Below are 21,445 nucleotides of genomic sequence, written 5' to 3' on the forward strand. Positions count from 1 at the left end.
GTGTCATCGGTGTTGAGTGGCCCTATTCCTATTTTTTATTGAGTTAAGCGAATTGCAGGTGTGTGGTCATTCATGTGTCTCGTTGAGTCTGCCATTGTTTATTAGGAAGATACCCTCTCATTGTACAGTTACATCCAGTTCTGTTCTATCAGACTTACGAGTTCTTGCTAGATGCGATAACTAGTGTTCAGTGGACACAGGAACCAGCAACAGCCACTATTGTCATCTCTGTGTCTTGTTGGGTATGTAGAGTGCTTATTGGAGGACACCTTCTCAGTGTGCATTTCCTTTAGTTCTGTCCTATTGGAAATACGAGTACATCCTAGGTATGGAGACCGGTACTCAGTATGCCCGAAGGTCAGGCAACAGATCAGGCCATGATGTAAGTGGCGTGTCTGAACTGGTAGCGTTATATGCAGCAGGAGTGTTCCTGGTCTGGTTTGCGTTGTATTGATGACAGGCGGCAGAACCTCAATGTCACATGCAGGAGCTTGCCTTGACAGAATCCTGGCCTGATTCAGAGAGTATTCCCTTGAGATGGAACAGAGTCAGTCCTTTGCTGAAGCTCGGTTATAAATGCCAGTGGGCCCATTTTCCGAGTCCCGGGTAATTCTTCATAGCGGGTTCATGGTTATTCCTGTTGTAGTTTTTGGTTTGTATTGCTGAATTATATCGTATCATTGTCCCTTCTGAGAGCTAAAAGTGTTAGGAAGCTTATCTGATTAGAGAGCGTAGTGCATATTTGCAAGAGAAAAAAGAACAAGTCCAACCCAAGCATACTTGGTACTGCACCCCGGGTGAAGGAGTTCATGGCATCAATTCCCAGGGCAGCATGCCTTGATCAGAGACCACCTTGGCTAATCTTCATAATTCTAATTCTAAATGTGACCCATAGCTAATAAATACCAGTTGTTTATAGCGAGTGGATGGGTATTCCTGTCATAGTTTATGCATTGAATTGCTGAATTATATCGTATTATTGTCCCTTTCAAGAGCTCATCTGATTGGATAGTGTAGTGCATATCTGTAAGAGAAAAAATGAGCAAGTCCTCCCCAAGCATAGTTGACACTGCGTCCCAGGTGAAGGAATGCATAGATGTACTATAGTTGCTTCAGCATTGACTATAGTCAGATAGTTGCTGCGAGGAATCTCAGATTACAAAATGGGCCACTGTGCAAACAACATGGCCGACAAACACTTCAGTCTTGGGGGCTGCCTTGCTGGGCATTGGCCAACTGTGTGAGCCCTAAGTCATAATCTATGCAACATTCATGCTAAATAAATACTTTTGATATAAAAGAAGATGAAAAAACAAGATACATCCTATTCAGAATCCAAACAATCTGCCCAGTATTGCCACTTTAGGTAGACACAGGTCAGTGTACAGCACATACTGCCGACAGGAACCACACAATTGCGACATGATGGTGCTGAACTCTGCAGCACAGCACATTTTTCTTAATTATTGATATGGTCCTTAGTGTTGCAGATCATTGAGAGCATCCAGCTGTTAGTTCAAACAATAATTAGCTTGCAGGATAATAGATGCATGATAATGTCTGGGCTTCAATTTGACCTGCCTTTAGCTAAACTGGGCCCGTTAATCATTTTAACAACTGCAAGTCACATCTACAGTAATCCTCTATAGACGGAAATAATTGATGGTCTCAAAGAGCCTTCTCCTTCTACTATTAGGAAAATGTTATGCAGTTTAAGAGAATACCTTTATCTATCAAAACCCCCACATTGTAATAGTCTGAGAGTCATTCATTGGCCAGCCTTTTAAATCTATTAATTTGTGTCATTTAATCTTTTTAATTTTGAGGGCCAGTGAGCTCCAGGTATTTGTCTCTTTTGTCCACATCCAACTAACAATAAAGGCAAATTGATCCTTAGGGTTAACAATTACTTATGCATGTGATGGATTTAAATGTTTATGTCATCCATTAACATGCAAATGACTTCTCTTCCGTAATCTGTAACAGACAACATTCATAGACAGCACTATGATATATTGTTAGGGCTTGTGCAGAAGCCTGAGGCACGGCCATTAGCCTCTGTCCTGCCTGTAATGATGTCTCAGAGTGTTAGCACTATGAGAATAAGGGAGAGGCATAAGGATGTTTATGGATGACATGAACATATAAATCCATAAAGGCAGCGCTGGGGCTACTCCACCCCACTTAGGAATGCTGCACTGTTATCCCCTCCACCCCCACTAAGGTTCTGCTACTACAGTAATGCAGGAGTGTCTGTTCTCAGCACCTTGCAACTACCCTAATTCCCTGCACTGATGGGGGATGAAATAATCATCAACACCTGTGACTGCCTTCATGAAGAGAGCATGAGGCACGCAAGCACTTGAAGGAGAACACCACCTGTATTGCTATGCATGCTGAGAACTGGAGTGTGCCCTTCATCTTTTGTGGTGCATTTCCTGTTTGGAGATTCGGACTACAGAAGGGCAGCACCGGGCTACTTCACTCCACTTTGGAATGATAGATTTCAGTATTTCCCTCCCCCCACTGAGGTTCTGGTAATACAGTAATGGGGGAGTGTTTGTTCTCAGCATCTTGCAACTGCAAGGACCCGAAATCCCTGCACAGATGGGGGATGAAATATTCACCAACACCTGGGACTGACTTTGTGAAAAGAGCATGAGTCTCGAAAGCACTTGAAGAGGAAAACCACCTGTGTCGCTAGATATGCTGAGAACTGGAGTGCGCCCTTCATCTTGTGTCATAATGATAAATACATTCAGTTGTTTGCCTCTGCCTTGAACTACCTGTCTTCACTGCACAACTGGAGGACTTTGGAAAGGACTGCTCTGCTGACAGGATCCAAATAAAATCTTCTTCAATGGTTGAAGTCCGGAAATGATTCAAAGAAGGAGTGGGAGACTCTTTCTTTTAAAGGCAAAGGTCTACAGGTGATTGGACAAAAGCAAAACTGTTTAGGGTCGATCCCTGTTCTTGAAATAAATGACTTTGTCTTCTGACATCTCACCCAAAGAGCTTTGAGCTAAAGGAAGAGGAGGAGACAGTAGGAAAGAGAGGTAAAGAGAGAAAAATATGAGTGTGGAATCTTCCCCCTGCTGGTCTGAGTTTCCTCTGCCTTCACTGACCTTGACCTTTCCATTGTCAATGGCATTAAAGGCCCTTAGGTGAGAATGGACCTTTCATTCCTGTTTGCAGGGCAGCGTCCCATGGAGTGGCTGTCTTTCTCAGGCGGGTGTTACCCGCCCTCACAAAGGAACATAGAGAGGCAACTCCCAGGGCTACAGTTTTGCTGGGTGCAGCCAAGATAGGCTGACTGTGGGGAATACACAGAATCATTCCACAGCTGAGCTGGGCTCACAGGGATGACACATTTGTGAAATCACTTTGATGTGGTTTAGATAATTACGAGAGAAGCTATCCACCATACCTCAAACTCAGGTATGGGTTATTTTTACAGTTTAACGTGCCAACAGGATAGCATTCTCATAGTTATGCAGGTCTCTGGACAGGGGATCACATGTTAAATGCAGGCCTGCACTACAGAGATTTGTCTGTGACCCTGCTCTGTGCCACTGGAAAGAAGGCACTGCAGATCAGTTTACTAATTCAGCAGGGTACAGTGTAAACTATACTTTTGGTATGGCGCTTAGGAAAGGGAAATCTGAACAGCAGATTTTCGTACCTGAAATGGAATTACCCGCATTTCTGTATCACTAACAGCTTTTTATATAAGCCAGAGATTCTTTACCCTTGCCAGATGCCAATTCCTCTCACTCCCTTTCTCTCTTTCTTTCTCTCAAATGTTTTTTCTGTTACAAACAGAAATTAATATATTCTCTAACACTTTGCCTTTATAGGTAATATGCATGTTATATATGTGACAATAAAAGCTACATTTATTTTGTTAACACAGGGAAATCCCTGTTGTTGTTGTGTGCAGTTTTCTCTCAGGAGAACTGTATAAACACTAATAATTATACAGTGTATATGTGTTTAAACACTCTCTAAAACACCACCTGGATTCACAAAACAAACACTAAAAACAGAAACCCTTAACTAAGGGAGCTGGATATGCATAGTCTTTGTGGAGCCACATGTAAGTAAAACCAGTGAGGAATCAAGGGCAAGTTGGACCAGCAGTGAAATGTGGGACTACACTATCCCAGGCAGCCAAATCTGTTTGGTCTTTCACAGGGTGCAGCGATTACCAATGTGGACCATCAGAGAATAATGAAACCTCAATATTTCAGGAAACCCAGTCTAGGTGCTTTACAGATGTCCAGTGATGCAGATACCAGTGGTGATCAGGGTCTTCCAGCCATCGCAATTGCTCAGCGATGATCGCAGTCTTCCTTCAGGCCAAAACAAGCCTCCAAGGATGTGAAGGATCTTCCACTATTCAGATGGGAGACAGGAGATTAAACCCAGAAGTCAGGTGTCAAAGCTGTGTGCAAACCGTGTTTATGTATGGTTAGGTAGCTTATAAAAGGAGATCTTTTCCAAGCCCTAATGCATATTATGCAGTTATAGGTTTGTCATAGCTCAACAATGAATGTGTCGTTTCACCAGATATTTCAGTTGACCTCCACGAGCTTGACAGCACTGGGGGCATTTGGATATGGCTAAAGAAACCTGGTAACACCAATGCTGCTTGCAAAGGGCACAGACGTTCGGGATGTCTGCAACATTTTCTGGGTATATACCTTCCACAAAGAGAATCCCGGGAATCACACTCCCAAATGAGTTACATGGGAACTCAACCCTTGCCCAGGCTCAACTAACAGACAAATGCAATGCACTAGTACTGTGTTGTATTGGTCACTTGAAGTATATTGGGTGAAACTTGATTATAGAGCCAATGACAAACATTCCCCGACACACTATTTTTTTAATTAGTGAAAAAAAGAGTTTATTGTTAAAATCCATGATTTAAAACAATACCTAATTCTATAAACATTTCATTTTTCACAAAGGAATGTCATCAATAAAGAAATTACACCATACACAGCCTCTAAACACGTGTTCCTTACAGTCATCCACACTCATGGATCCCATGTAAATAGTAAAACACGCTCACACCCTCTTCTGTGTGCCCCACACCCAAGTGACACAGTTCAAATATAAAACATCAAAGTTTGCACACTTTGTAAATTGTGTTCAAACTCAGGCTGCATAACTCGTAAGAGCACAACAAAATTGTTGCAATAACGCCCAACATGACATGTTTCTGTTCATAAGCATTTAAATGCAGAACATTCATCAGGGGCAAAAACACTAATAAAACGACTGTGGTCGAAAATAAATCATTGAGGTTATCACATTATGTTGGTCTTAAAAATCTGCTCCTCTCTGTAGTCAGACCACTCTATCTGCAAATAACCAGAGAAATAATATAACTGATATTTCATCCGAAAAACTCAGATGAGAAAAAAGTAATTTACCCTCTAGGGCCAATATACTTATATCTTCCATCTGCATGCCCGACATGGACCCATAGGGGGCATCCTATATAAAGAAAACACACACAAATATACGTTTTCAGACTCTCTTCCATTTAAAACACACCAACCATTACATCATGTAACTCCAGCCACAGTGGGCAAAAATGCTCCAGAAAACTATGTTACTGGAAATGTCAAGATAAAGCAGTTCACTTACCCATGATAATTTTAGCAGCAAGTTGTAATCACAACTGTACACCCCCCATTTCTGTGTATTGCTGTAATGGATGGGCACCTGGTATCTAACTGGTCAATCTGCCACCTGGACAAGATAAACTTGTGGTCCAAATCACTAACAAGATCCCTCGGGTCGCATTAAGACAGTAAACCCTGCTGTTCTGCATGATACCATTGGCAATCCAGTACTTCAATAGCCCCACTGCGACCGGAGTCTCACATTGTTCATTCCGTGATAAGAAAACATTGCACAGTCGCGTGATTCAAAAGATTTGAAGAACTCAGGAGTCTTAATCCCAGGATGGCGGACTGGTTGCCCAATTAAAAGCCTCACTGGATCGTTGATTCCCGGCAACCCTTTTAATGTGGCCCCCATGGAAAAACAACCAAAGTTGGAACAGTTAAGCAGGTAGACCCTTGAACTATGAACATATCTAACTGCTGTTTAGATATATCCGTTGAAGGGAAGACCTGTGCAAAGTCACTATCCTACTTATCTTGACACGTTGATACTAATTAAATGGAACTTTATGAGGTTTAAGTCAGGTGCAAAATAAATCACACACATATGAAGTATGTGAGCATGAAATGCTCCTGAATCTGTAACCCAATGAACCATCTCCCTGTTCCAAATGAGCCCTATTTGCTACAAAGCACCCATTTTTGAGGCAGCCTTTAATGAAAACAGGTTAAAGTGATCCTCCCTAATGTTACAGGGAAACAACCAATGTTGGCACAATTTCAAAAAATCTTTTGTCATGATTTTTTACCCCAGGTTCTTCTGGCACAACTGGAAGCTCTGTTTGCGACGTGTGGGCACCATTTTTTCCACCAATACGCCTGCTGCTTATATTCCTAGGCAGTACAGTATGCGGTCTAGTGAATATGCTGACCGGGTTCATATGCACCAAACCTGCCATTGAGCCTTGCGTCTCAACGCTCGGCTAGTCCCTGCTTTGCTCTGCGCTCTCTTGGTTCCTTCCCTTCCTTGTTCCTTGTACCCTTACCTGCATTCTGATCCTTTTGCTAGTCTTGCAACTTCGCTTCGTTCTTGCTCATCACTCTGGTACCATGTTGTTCTCCTGCTCTGCATTCTGTGCCTGTTTCTCTCCAGCTTCCTACCTCTTACTGCTTTCAAACTGCTCTCCGGATTCTTGGATCTCATCTCATTCCGGACCGCACACGGACCACCTGCAGATTTTTCCCTTGTTGAGGGTTTTTCCTGGCCTTTTGGGTTGTCTCTGCATGGTCAGTCTACTTGTTGGTTTACCTAAAGGCAGGGTGACATCAGGGAAAGCTCGCCGCTTTCTTCACAAGACTCGAACCAAAAAGACTCCACAGGTGAGTTCAGTCCCAAAGTCTACAGATTCTGACACCTTTTACTCTGGTTAATGAACCCAGTGGCAAGCCCGGCTATGTCCATAATGCAGATTAGACCTACTATCTTCCAATGCCTAGTGGTCCCTACCACGACCTGCACCCCAAAATCTATCTCTTTCCTTGTCCCCCCTTGTGATCTTTTTGATCACAGTCCAACTTAAATCCTCACACCCATGTTGTTTCGCTAAGAAGTGTTTCACAAGGAGTGCATTCTCCAGCTTGTGTTTCAAAGAGATTTTGTGTTCAAAGATACTGGTCTTCATATTAGTTTTGTCAATATATTTAAGACCACAAGGACAGGTAATCATATATACCACATTTTAAATATTACAATTGGTGAACTCACTTTGAGTCCATTTTCTGCCTAGTCCTATCTCTATCTAGGTAAACTTCCTAGTCAACTTACATACGTCACAGGAACCATAAGGATGGTGCCCTGTGACATGGGGTAAACCCCACAGTCATGTGAGGGCATCAGTTGTGGGATGCACTTCTTTGGTCCTTTTTCTATTCACTAGGTTTCAAATTGAGGTGCTCTTCTTCCTGCCCTTCTTTATGGAGTACTTTCCAATGTTTACCTTTGATATTTTTGATTTTCCAACTCGAATCTGTACATATCATTACACAGATGTTGTTGTGTTTGATCTCTGTGTGTATGGTTATTGAAAGCTCTTTTTGCTGACTTCCCTATGAAGCTTTTTTGGATAACCTCTCATGCAGAGCTTTTCGGACAGGAATGAGGCCTCGGATTCAAATGACTCTTTGGTGCTACTATTCCTTTTGTGTCTCAGGAATTGGTTGAACAGCAAATTATCCTTGAGATGTTTCAAGTGATGGCTTTGGTAATAAAGCAGGCAGCAAATACGTATCTGTAGTTTTGTGATGATAATTGTTTATATCCAAGCAGTTCAGCTTAGATTATGAGTGAAGTTAAGATGTACATTCTGCCGATTCAGCCTCTCGACAAACACAGTGGCTTTATCCCCAGAGCCCTTACAGATGACCATCACGTCATCTATATAGCGCTTACACGTTTTAATGTGCTGGCTAAAAGAATTTGACTCAGGATAAAAAATGGCTTTTACTCAAAGCTATCCACATATAATTTTGCTAGTCTGTGCGCCATTGTGGCCCTCATTTTGGTGCCTTGATAGGATATGATATGATACAGCATTTATAACGCGCCTATACACAAGTGTTTCAAGGCATGACGTGGCAAGGGAGGGGAACAAAGGCAGGGCTGACAAGATCCTACTAGGCCAAGTGTCATTCAGATCGTGCAAGTGCGTGGGAGGGGGACAGGGACAGTGCAGTACATGGCAATAGGTAAAACAATAAGTAAAGTAAAAGCCATCATGTAGCAGTGCATGGGTAAATGCAGACATCAGGTGTCAAGGGCCGGTGGGGGGACTCCAGGGATACAGAAACAGTCCCCAAGTGCAGGGGTTGCCAGGTGGGCAGTGCAGGTGTGTGATGCTAGCGGGGGAGAGACCTGGGTCCGAGATCAGAGGGTGTCCAGGTAGCCGGTACAGTTCCAGTAACACCCAGGAGGTCAGCAGAGGAGAGAAGGAGAAAAAGCAGAAGCAAAGAGAAAGGTTTTGAGGTGTTTCCGGAACTGGAGATGGTTCTCCTCAAGTTTAAGGGAGACATGAAGGCTATTCCAGAGGGAGGCCCCATCCGAAGAAAGAGATCTACCACCAACTCGTTGCTTAGAGAAGCGACTGACTCTGAGGCAGTTGGAGGCGGATGAGCGGAGAGCTCGAGAAGGAAGATATTTAGGGAGAGAGAGTTGAAGGTATTGAGGCCCCAGGCCCCAGAAGGCCTTGTGGACGATTCAGAGGGTTTTGAACTTAATCCTCGCAGCCACTGAGAGCCAGTGCAGAGATTTCAGTCCTGGAGAGATACGATCCCTGGGCTTGAGGCCAAGGACAAGCCTTGCAGTACTGTTCTGAATAAGTTGCAGAGGGCGGAGAGTAGAGGCAGGCAGATTTAGAAAGAGGCTGTTGCAATAGTCCACCCTAAATAGAATCAGAGCTCTGGAGACAGTGAGCTTCTGCAGGAAGGAGAGGAAAGGAAGAATACCTCTGAGGAGGTGCAGCTGGTAGTGTGATTTCTTAGAGACATCAGAGATGTGAGGGGAGAAGGAGAGTGTGGAGTCGGAGATGACCTCAAGGTTTTTAGCCTTGCCGGTGGGAGCAGGAAGAGGGCCAAGAGAGGCCGGCCAGAGAGCTACAGGAAAGGAAGGAGCGGGTGTCCCGATGAGGAGAATCCCAATCTTACTGGCATTAATGCAGGGGTCATTGGCAGCACACCATTCCTGTATAGCAGACAGACAGTCAGAGATGAGGGAAGGAGAGGAGGAGGCCGAGGGTAGCCTGTAAACCCACCTGAGTGTAAATGGTACCCATAAATTCAAAATAGTATTCTGTAAGGGCTTACTCACACAACAAAGGTGGAAAGAGTTAGGAACTGGATCCAAACCTGTTTGGTTCCATAGGGTTTACTCAATTACTTCTAAGCTGGCCCTCTGAGGAATATCGTTATATAGTGAGCCGATGTCTAGATCCATGAGTAAATTAATGGTGGAATCAAATTCTCTATTTTAACGGTTAGAAATGCTTCTCTAGTATCCTTAATATATGGTTGCATCATTCTCACAAGTGGGTTCAAGTAGTTTTGTTTTCAAGGAGAGGGGTTCCAGGACACAGTTTATCTGCACAACTATGGGACACGGTGGAGGATGTTGTAGGCTTTAATGGATTTTTGCTAAACAGTAAAAATATGGAATTCTTGGATTTTCATTAGTAAGGAAGTCAGCTTCCTGTTAACTTCTCCAATGCTTTGAACATTTTCATTTTGATGTCATTCATAAGGGTATTGCTGGGATCCATCTATAGCCGTCTATAAGTATTAGTATCTTGTAGCTGTCGATTACACTCAGTTACATATTACTCATAGTTATGGATGGCAATTGCCACACCCTTGTCAGCACTTGTAGACAAATACTTTAACGCTGTCCTCCTTTTTTTGCTCAAATTGCAAACCGTCTGTTCTGATCTTGTTCCAGTTTGTAAATGTCTGCTAGTACTTTGTTTTTTTAAAAAAAAACAGCAATTCAGGTGAGAAAGTATGTGTTGTGGGCATAAATGCAGATGGTTTTCTAAGCCCTGTTGCATTGGCTGATGGTGTTTGTGCGTCATTTTTGAAGAACTCTTTGTTATGAATTGTTTTCTGAATTCAAAAGGATCATGATGATTAGTTACCTCAAACCCTCGCCCTTGATTAAGGACTGATTCTTCTATTGGGTTGAGCACATCATCTGAAAAACTTACTATGAGTGTTTCCCACTGCAGTTCTGTCTCTGGTTGGATTCCCACTCTCCCTGGTTCTGACTCTGATGTAAAAAATGTCTACTGCCTCGATTTCTGTTTCTATTACCTCGTCCTCTTCTCGAAGTATCTCTACCTTTGTTGTTATTGGGCCTAGGGTTCAATAGTCCTTCACCTACTCTTTTTGTTTTGTTGCTATCTTCACTCATATTGAACGAGGTTGACCTAAAGTGCACCCTTTTGTTATTATTAGTACCCAATGTTTGTTATATTGACCCGCTACGGAAGCCCTCTTGGACATAAGTAAACACTTTTTCATGTGTGAAATTAATTTGGATCTTACGTAATCTTTTGGTTGTTTCAACAATTGTTGATTGTTTAAATTCTGATATCTCCTGTTGGATCTCTTCCAATTGCTTTTTATAAATATCTGGTGATGTCATTTTTTAACAATCGCTTCCATCTTCATAAAGTCCAACTAGATCTTTTGTGGGACTTCTTTGGCAGTATCGATGATTAAGATTAACCAGTCACTGCTACATTTATTGGCTAAATAACCCCATTGGATTTTAATTTTTTTCATTATCCAAAAAGACCCTAGGTTTGTTTGCGAACACAAGCCCTTGTAGCAGGAATTTCTTTTTTTTTAATGTAGCATGTCCCCTATGGGTCTGCATAGGGCTCGCGGGTGGAAGATGTAAGCAGATTGGCCCTGAAAGATAAATAGCTTTTTCTGCCTTCGTGGTCAAAAGATTGAGTTTTTAGATGAAATATCAGTAATAGTATTTCTCTGGTTCCTTACTCTCTCTGGGTAGCCTGGGCATGGGAAAGAGGCCCCTTTTAATGTGACAAATCCCAATGACCAGAGATGGAGCTACAGTAGATCATACTGACAACAATATTAAAAACGAATTGCATATACATGGAATCAGGGATCAGTTCTCATGCAGCGGGTGCTGCAGTACTTTCCAGTATTCAATCTTGCATACTCTTGCTTCAACTACATAACCAATGAATAGTAGTGTAAATGGATGGCTTAGGACTTTGATGATTCATGGGGGATGAGCTTGCACCTCTCCATCAGTGCTTTACTTTTTTGTATTTTGTATGCTATTTAATGAAAAGGGACCGAAGACCCTAAAAACTGACTTTGATCATGCTACACCATCTTTAAACCCTAATGGTATGACATTGTTGCTCCAAATGGCTTCTCTGGCTTGTCCTCAAAATCTTCTCTTATCTCTCCTGTACAGTAAAACCATCAGTTTGGAGTATGGGTGCAATCGGTGCAGTAGCATTGAAGTACTTTAAGGATGCGGCTTTGATGCATGCCCTCAACAGCTAGCCAAACTAGAGACAATGTGACAAGGGTGGATTGTTGTGGAGGAATGTTGGTTGGGGCATCTGGACATAGTGTGCCAGAATTCTATTAAATTGTAGGAATAGAACTCATTTTGGGGTAACAAACTTAAAGGCGAGGTGACTATATGGAAGGTGACAATTTTGATTACAGTTCCATGTTTATACTCTTCATTGTTAGCGCTTTGAATATATGATCTAGGAAAAAAAGTTATGTCATGCAAATTATTTAATTTTTCATGTTGCTGGCATGTAATGTGTATTTTGATATTTTCTTGGCAATCCTTCCCCCAAACCCCAATTGGCGCCTACTGCAAAAGAAATGACTGTATGAATTGGACATAGAATTATTATAATTAATAATTGTGGGATGGAAATTAACAATATGAGCTCATGGGGGCTAGAATTGAACCTAAAGCTCCAGTGGCTTTCACTTCCCAGATCAGTGGGCCTCTGGTCCACCAATGCCCTGGCTATAATGAGTGCCTAGGCACATCTGAATTGACTTCCTTCCTGTGCAACTTGTGGACCATGATTTCCCCTGGATAAGTGAACCCTGTTGAATGACAAGGAGACACCTACTGTTAAAATTATAGTCAGCATGCCACATGGCTGAATAAACTACCTCTTTGGCATTTTCTTAGCCACTATAGTGGTTGAATGTGTTGATAAATTAGCCTTTTCTGGGTGAGATACAATAGTAACATGTCAAAATGGTGCTTTCAAATACTGTAAGAAAGTACAGGATTGCCATTGGCATTCATCAAAAAATGCTCTTAAATATGATGGAGAAAAATATGGATGTTATTATAAAAAACACCAAGATGAAGAAATGCATTAAGAACCGACCCATGTCTCTGGTATATAAACAGAATTAAGAGGCTGTGGTAAACTGAGCAATGGCACGTGTGACACTGACTTCTGGAGGTTCAAACAGTATAGTCTTTATTAATGAACCTACAGACAATAAGAATTATCCTAAACATAACATGGTGGATGATCAGAAATAGAGGTTCCTAACACCTTCTATGTATTAGGTTCAAATGATAAAGTTGCTTAACCTATCCTTACAAGTCTATTTGCACTTGCATGTTCTGAATATTCACAAGGCATAGTAGGTTCATCCCTCCCCCTTTTCCTCCTTTGCTCACAATATTGTTTTGTATTAATATTTCCCACCCACCCTCCATGCCCTGTGGGCACTTTCAAACAGTATATTCTTATTGTATAAGTGCCTAGCAAGCAAATAATAAATAAATAAAATGAATACATATGTCTACGTGAGATGCCAAATGCAAACATGAAAAAAGTCTCCAAAAGGATGGCAAAAGAAATGTTTCAACACTTAATATTCACAGGTCTTTAGCCTTCCTGCTACCCTATTCTAACAAAATAAATGTTCCAAAAGTGTACCCAAAGCAAAATGTTACAAATATACTCTTCAAGGTCTAGCCCTATTCTAACGTAACCAAACAGAAGCACTTCTCTGAGAAGGCTAATGTAACAGTTCCTCGCCATTTGGTCTCTTCATTTGGCCTCTTCATTTGGCCTCTCTGTTATTACCTTGCATTTCAAGACTTTTCCCAGGAGAACAACCTCGTGTTTATTTTGTCCTTCAGGCTTTCCCGCAGCCTCACCGTCACCTGCTGAGCTTCTCGGCTCGGGTCCCTCAAGATTACAACAGGTCACTTTCAGATCTTGCCTTTGTTGAGAACACACAACAGGTCTCTCCCAGACTTTAGATTAATTCAAGATTCACAATACATCTCCAAGGGTTTGGCCCAAAGGAAAAGGTCCCAAACCTATTTTCAAAATCCATTCTTATTCTAAGTTAACAAAACAGAAGTACTTTGACCTGAGACCAAGGATGACGTCCCCATTGCTGTCTGTTCCTTTGTGAAATATATCGTTGCTTAGTTAGTCATTAATTATGACATTCAAAATAAAAAATGATTTTAATCTGGGGACAAAACAGGGAAAATAGAAGTGCAATGCATTTTTGACTATGTTAAATCCTTTTTCATGGACAACATCGTCTCCTTTCTAAATACAAATCCCAATTACAGTTTTTTAGTGTTAATCTATTGTTATTTTGTAAATCCTGGGATTAGATTATGAAAATGCTGGCAAGATCTTAAGTGGCAGCGGCGGCTGTTTCTCAGGTTTCTTATCAGATGAGCTGATCAATGGGATGGGTTTACCCTTATCCCAAATGCATTCCACTTCCATTTTCTATGTTTTGTCTCCAGATTAAATAAAAAAATGTATGTTGACTAACACGGATATCGAATATAACGAATGTTACAACTAATGACTGACTAAGCAGTGAAATATTTCATATATTGAAACCAGTACGCTACTAACGAATTAGTAAAACTCATAATTTTGCTCGTGCTAAATGCATTATCTTAACTAGTGACATGGATTGAAATCCAGTGCCAAAACAGACAGGGTTCCACACCTCTTTCCTACATCTCACCACACAGGAATGTTTGTACATTGTCCCTCAGGAACCCTGGACCAAGCAGCGGGACACACCATTGAAGACAGTAACAAAATCAGCACAGGGATCCATCATTCCATTAATGCTCTTGCCGCTTCCTACCTTATACTCCTCTAAGGAGTCTTTTGCAGCAGTCACTCGCAGCCTCGTCTCTTCATCTGGCCTCTCTCTTTTCACCTTGAATTTCAAGTTAACTGTGGATTTTCTCTGCACGTTGGTTTAAAACAGGTCTCTTACAGGCCTAGCTAAGTTCTGTATTCACACTCATCCCACACAGACCTAAACCGTAATCAGGATTCACAGCAGTTCTAACCCAAATGATGGCTTTGTTCATTTTCACAACAGGTCTCTTTCAGTCCTTTGCTTGAATTAGGCATAACAGCAGGTTTATTCCAGTCCTTAGCTTTAGTCAGGATTCACAACAGACATACTATGTATTTCTCCCCTCCTTATTATAGCTCTTGTCCCTATGGGGGCTCGAATGGGAATGGGGATGTACCGGGTCTGGGTTTCCGGGAAGGAGAATTACCGTGCCCTCCAAGGTCGGAATGGTCCAGTATGTCCCCATTCCGGGAACCCAGACCTAGTACCCGGTACCCAGTATGGGGGTAGCCATGCCGCTAATAGCGGCATGTCTACCTCCATACTTGTAATGAGGACCACAGTCTTTCTCCAGTTGGTGGGACTCCTTTGGTTTCTCGCTTCATGAATCTCCCCTTTTGTCGAAGGAGCATGAACCAGCATATCTGCCTCCGCCGGTATTCCCAGTTTCTTTTATATTGCATAGACTGGAGATTGACTTCAAATCTTATTTCTGGTGTGTTATTCCTGAGCGTGGTTTGAATTCTAAACTCTGATTAGTTATTTCAGGGGCAATCTCCATTACTGTGCCTTTACTAGAGGATCTTTTCTATCTCTCCTGATTGCCACTTATGAGGGCCAGTAAGATATTAAAGGTGTTCACTACATGCAATGCCCAACTCCAGGCAAAAGAAAAGCATTTAAACTATCTTCACAGAGCCCAGGGATGTGAATAGCAATAACACTTTATCCGACTAAAATGATGTGGAAAAATCCTGCCCACTTTTCTGTTCAAATATCTGATTACTGCTGGCGTAGGTAAAGTCCCAGCACACCGCTCATCTGTCTGGTAACACCATGAATTTTAGGATTTATTTGGCCTAAAGCAAGATCCTTGCAGGATCATGGAATAATCCCTCTCTCCCATGATTTATTTTCCTAATATCATTGAGCCATTTAATCGTATTGGTTTCTCATCTCATCAATGTCCCTACAAAGGGAGTCTCTTTCATCAAGGCAGATTTTGACCCATACCGCTGCCCAGTTATATAGCAATTAATTGCTAATCCAGGCCATTTTATCTCATCCTCATCACTCGGAAGAGTTCTCCAACACTGTATCAGTGAATGCAAATAATTGTTTTTATTTAAATAAAGAAAACACGATGAAGTGCAGATATAAAATCTAACCACATTTGAAATGATTAAGAGGAAGATACTGTCACATTCAAAGAATAATATGTATTCAAAGTCTAAAGCCTCCTTTGGGTATTTCATGTTCTACCTAGTGATTTATGCTAGATAATTGATAGCTGACCACACCTAATGAAAGAAATGTGCATAGTCACAACATAATAACTTATTACGAAATAGAATTGCTGTAGCGCCACACAAACGCAAGCTGGGTTTGGGTAAATCCTTTCCAGTCATCATGGCAGGTATCTGGAATAATTAACCAGCTAACATAAGGAAATAATCCAACTACTTCAATTTTTCGTTTGTTTAGTGAAACCCACCTCTTTGACTGATACTGCCTCCCGTAACTCCCCGATACTTGAGATCTCCTAGAGAGAATTGTACTGTCATATATATGTTTTGTCTCTCGTGTCCTTGTATCTGCGCCCCGAGACTTGTGAGTTACCGGAGCAATACAAATAAACAAATAAATAAATAAATAAAAAAATAAATACAAATCAAATGTTGAATATTTTCTTGGTATACTCAATTAATGAGTGAATTGTAAATAATAAACAGAGGATGACATAAAATTAAATAATACTGCTATGTAGATATTGAAGTTACATTTGCTTATTTCTGTATTTTAAAATAGGAGACCCCAGTATTTCTTCAATCCCTTTAAATCTATCCTTTGACAGATTTTTAGCTTCTTAAAATTAAACTGTTGAAACCACTGATTTGCAGCTGGTCAACTGTTTCTTTCAGATTAATGTCACTAATGGATATCAAAAAGTCATAGATCAGAATAATGGGCTAGGTCGAATCAAGCATTACTATTGAGTGTTCATGTAATCAATTCAGTGCACTAATGAATTTATAATTTACAGATCATATTTGGGACGTTGGAGAGAATGACACTATAAGGTAATCTCAAACAATAACTTGTGAAAACAATCACTTCTATGGCCAGACTAAACATGTGACAAGCAACCCAAGGTTTCTTTTCGAAGTCATACAGGCATTCATCTTATTGAAATGTGGTGTATCCTCTACAGACCCAAGACCCCTGCAGCAGCCTATCTTTTTATTTCTTATCCATCCCCCATTAATCTAAACCAGTTGTTTGGGGGTTCTCTTTGACAGGGAACCCATATGTCACCACTTTGTATCGTTCACTACCACCACTGCAAGACTCAAATGGAGGAACATTATGAAAATCCACTGCCACCTCACCTAAAATATTTCCAAAACTCTCATCACTACTCATTGATCACTATAAAACAATTCTCCCAGGCCTTTCCCTCTAGTGATTTCCCCCCAAACAATGGTATGCACTGTACAACTCAAATATTTTAAAGCCTCCAACTCCTTGCCCCACCTCACATATCATCCAGCACTAGCACAACTGCACAGAATTGTTAAGGGCCTACACTCAATATTTAACAGTGATGAGGAGCTGAGTGATATCTTCAAAGAAAAGCTTTTAATTGCACAGTCCCTCATCAGAAGCACACTTCTACGAGATCAAGAACAGAGATGACAGAGAACATCCTCATGCAGTATTCGGTGATGCAAAACCTACCAACACATCTGCCCCGAATCAGCTGCAAAAACTCCACAAAACCAAACATTACAAATACAACTGCAAATTGTCCAATGTGGTAGACGTCATCCTATGCAAGAAATGTCCACAAGGAAAGTATGTTGGGGTGATTTGCAAGGCACTACATCAAAGAATGAACCTGCACAGCCATACCATCTTAAACCACAAAACAGAAACACCAGTTGGCCAACACTTCTCACAAGATGGGCACACGCTGCATGGCCTGTCATTGATTTAAGTCTGGACTACTGAAAAGTCATTCAAGCAGGTCTCCCCACCTAGCAAATTTAAGGAAACATGAAGTTCAGAATGGCACAGGTAGGTTCATCGTTCTCTTAGGGAAAGATCCACCATGCTATCTACAAGAGAAGACCTCATGATACTCACCGAAGAGAACACCACTCACTGCACAGTACTACCGCCTGTGAATCCCATAAACGGTGTGCAAGATGATCACTGCAACCATTCCCCACCTCTGCACTACTCCCCACCTCCTGCGGATATGAGACTTACCAGATCAGACCCTGATGCCTTTCAAGGCAAAACTCAAAATCCATTTTCATCTACTAAGATACATGGGAAGAAGTGACTTTGCTAAAAATCAACAAATATAACATACAATGTGCTTGAAAAATATTAATAATAATATAATTTCTTGTAATCTTATCATTTTGGACCAGTGTGAAAATTGGCAAGTAGCCATATCTTTTACGCAAATGATATATTAACATACGATCCATTCAATCATTTAAAAAATATTCTCCAGTATAAAAAAAGCTCATATAATTCCTTTGTGCTTCCTCAGCATACTAATTGACACAGTACACTGATAATTTACTGCATAGAACCACAGATCTGTTATTCAAATTACTGTCATCACAAAATATAAATGCAGTTCTCCAGTTATTATTCTGATTTCTTGAACGTGAGTCCTTGACACAGTAAGGGTCTGCACCATATAGACAATGTTATTGTTGATGGTAACTGTTCAAATATGCAAGTTTGATTGGAAGTTTAATTATTAACACTGCAAACTGATAAGCCTCCACGGCTGAGAACCAGAACATCCACATTCTGAGATGGGGATGAGTTAACAGAATAAGAAGGTCTTCAGAGTTTTCTTAAACCTTTACATATTTGTGAGACATAGAATTTGCTTGCAATGCACATTGTTTCCAGCTTCTAGAATAAATAATGTCCTGATGTAAAATCAATAGGTCTTGGCCCACCAGATTCAAAGTCCAACTGGGCATAAAGGGATCGATTTGGTATTTAGCCAGTGAGGTGAAATGCCATGCTTCAAATTCCTTCCAGATAGCGTTTCTATCATCCTACAAGAAGTAAATACAGTACGCATCGTAGGGCTGAGAATGAGAACCATATCCTGGGAAAGAAATGTGAGGTGAATGGCCCCATTTTGAAAATTATGTAGCCGCAGAATCTTTAAAAAATAAAATCTGCCATATTAAGTATTGATGTAGCCAACTTTCAAATATATGATCGATCGCAAACATAAACATTGTGCTTCTACTGAAATGAAGGGAAATGTATCGCTATTGGATCATAAATACTAGGCCCTGGAATAAAAGGTGCTACTTAACAAAGGATTTAAGGGGAGCCAGTAATAAGATGAGGGGTTAAAGGTCACAGAGGAACCCTTCAGTCTTAGTGGCATTAAAAGTCTGTCAACCTATGTCACCTCTTCAGGACTAGACTTCAGTGTAACAACTCACCCATACACCACGGGCATCAAAAGACATTAGTATATCATCTGCGCGGTTATGACATTGCAGTCACCAGCCTGTTGAGCAAAAGGAGACAGGACCAAAGCCTGTGGCACATGAAAATCCACCAGTAAAATGTATTTTAAAAACCATTAGATTAATTTTTCTTCGACCAAATCTTTTTGATGGAATTGCATAGATCCGCTCTATCATGGGTCATCTAGAGAAGGTCAAGTTGAAATGAATCTACATGATCCACTCACGGGGAGCACTCATGAAAGGAACTAAGGGTGTCCTTCAATATTTTAGATAACTTATTTTAGACCACTTTCTTTTTATATCTGAGCAGAGTTCTGTGAAGTAGACTTTTAATAAAATATGTAAATGGTCAATGCTCAGTATGTAAAGGAGTCTAATTAATGGAAGGATTTCAATGATCGTAATGGATAGGCTTCTGAATAATGCCTAATCCAGACTATGACACTTGTTATGTCAGAGAGAATGTGTACATAATGAGATGTTGTGTACTAAATGAAGAACTAATAATACGGGCACATTAGCTTTCCATGAGCAAGCTGATACAACCTCCAAATTCTCCCAAGGTAAGTACATGTGAAGCGAATAAACCACAGGTGGACACAATCTGAGAGAACTCATGAAGAAAAGACCCAGAAGAACCAGAGGACCTATAGTCAAATTCATTGTAAGTTTAGAGAACAATATTTTTAAATATGTTTGGGGATGAAAGCTTTGATAAATACCTTACAATGGTTTTATCTTGATCAACAATTTTATTGTATTAGGAGTAACCCAGTGTTGCTTGGAGGAATGGTCATTTATGGATTTGTGTGTATGTCGATATGTAGGAGTTTTCTATATGGCAAGCAAGCTGCCAATCAATTGAGCAATGTACAGTAGAGGTAAAGAGGATACAATATAGAAGCAGCATGTAAGGAGGAGGCAATAGGAATAGGTTTGGTTCTTTCATTGAGCTAATGAGGTTGGACAATCCTGATGTGTGGCAGTATGCTGTTTAAAGTACTGGATCATTGTATGAAAACACTTGTTTTTTGGTTTTCTCCTTGCATTTCTTATTTTCTACCCTGGCAATGTTTGTGACATCTTGTGTTGCATTGTTTTTTGTAAACTGAGTTGTTTTGTCAAGGTAGGCATGTTACTCTTGTTCTGGCCTTGTTATTGATGCCTTATGAATTTGTTGAGCTTAATTTGAACAATGAAGCTTCGGACACTTGGTGCATCTTGGGAGTTTTTAAGAAGTACAATTTTAGGTGAACATGTTATAAGCATGTCCGTGCCAGGGAATGGTCAGATGGTTGCTGTTAACATAGTTTACCTCTAGGTACAGCATCCCCACCAATTTCACTATATTAGTATATAGAATTGTTAGGACTGATTTTCTATATTCTGGCCTGGGGGACAGTTTTATAGAAGGCCAACCTATATTGTGACAGGTACAACTCTCGGAGAAGTAGCCAAACAAGTTCAAGGTAGCAGTGACGAGAGGTCTAGGCTAAGTCTCAAGAGGTGGTGAGTTTGTAAAGTGTCCACAATGGGAATCACAAATTACACTTAGACAGTATGTATACAAATACAGTTATTTATTAATGGCCAAATATCACAATGAGAGATGACTACTAACAAGTAGAAGTATCACACAACACTAATAATAGATAACAGATATACAGTCACTAGAGTAGGGCATAATACAAATCAAACCACTGTAAAAGAAAGTACAGATTAGTTTATGCACTACAGGTCCACATAAAATTAACCCTAACTTCAAAAGTCCTTCCCTAAATTGTCTGGGGCCTTATGCCCACACGTTCAGGAAATGTTCTGACACAGTTTGTAACACCGGAAAAAATGAAGGCAGGGTCTCTGGGATCCAGTGAACGATTCCAAGGGTTAGAGGACAGTTTATTCTAACTAACAAAAATGTCCCCAACTTTCGGAAGGCTTGCGTGAGCAAGCAATGGCAATGCCAGAGTATTGTAAAGGTTTTAGAAAAGTTAGTTTAGGGACAGGTAAGAACCACTGTAACTCACCCCCATCTTCTGATTCTTCACAGTACTTGACACGGCAATGGAAAAAGGTCCACGGTCCTTTTCCCGCCATCAGCCTCAGTCCTTGATTTGCAGTGGTTGCAGGTTCGAGCAGCTCTCTGGCCAGTGTCTTTAGCTGGTGCAAGGTCTCTCAGATGAAGAATGCAGAAAAACATGATGCAGGACCCCTCTCAGCACTGGAGTCGACTCAGACAAGCTGTTTTGGATGGTGGTCACCGCAGCACAGTAACGCAAAGGGACTCACTTGTGGTGGTTGAATTTTCCTATCTGGGTTCTGTCATGAACTTCAGATCACGCCCCTTTTGGA

Source organism: Ambystoma mexicanum, chromosome 6p (genome assembly GCF_040938575.1).
Source record: "Ambystoma mexicanum isolate Mex_15411 chromosome 6p, UKY_AmexF1_1, whole genome shotgun sequence".
Lineage (NCBI taxonomy): Eukaryota > Metazoa > Chordata > Amphibia > Caudata > Ambystomatidae > Ambystoma > Ambystoma mexicanum.